Raw genomic sequence first — 789 nt, forward strand, 5'->3', positions numbered from 1 at the left:
GGTTATCGTGAAGTACATGAAAATACGTTGAGTAGATAAACGGTTATTAGGTTATATTTACTGTTTTAAGCTTGTAAGATAATTCATATTTAATTGTGCCAAATACTTTAAATGATTTGATTAAATCATGATCTCGAATCGTTAATGTTAATAAACTTTTACTTTTTATATTTCATATTTTTAAGTTTTTAAATTTTAATTATGTACTTTTTTATAAATAAAGTTCAAGTACAAAGTTCTTGTATGTATTTTTTCTTATCTACCACATACACAATATTATATTTTTTTTAATAAAGTACCTAAATTGGTTAGTTGCATGTCAATTGGATACTTGATGAGTAGGTACATATTATTATGTACAATTTGTTGGTAAGTTTTACTAGTTGGTAGTTTCTACAATTAAATACATGATACAATATGTCATTAAGTTTAAACTTATTTTTGATTTCAGTTTAATCATTTATACATCTACAATTGTTGTTTAAATGCTTAGCCTATGGTTCACTGGTACCTACTGGATTATAAATGCCAAGCTATACTATCAAGTGGCATAGCACTACATATTATAAATATTAGTAACAACTTGGATGTTTCTGTCAGTTATTGAAGAGTTTTGTTTGTTTTGGTATTTCTATTTGGCAAATAGATAGTCCAAGATTATCTATATTTACAACAAACATTCTTAGACATATAATTTGATCTCACTTTTTAATTCATAAAAAAAAGTGAACATACAATGATTCATACACATAATACATTATGATACCAAATCAGAATTTGAATATGCCA

Source organism: Acyrthosiphon pisum, chromosome X (assembly GCF_005508785.2).
Source record: "Acyrthosiphon pisum isolate AL4f chromosome X, pea_aphid_22Mar2018_4r6ur, whole genome shotgun sequence".
Classification (NCBI taxonomy): Eukaryota; Metazoa; Arthropoda; class Insecta; order Hemiptera; family Aphididae; genus Acyrthosiphon; species Acyrthosiphon pisum.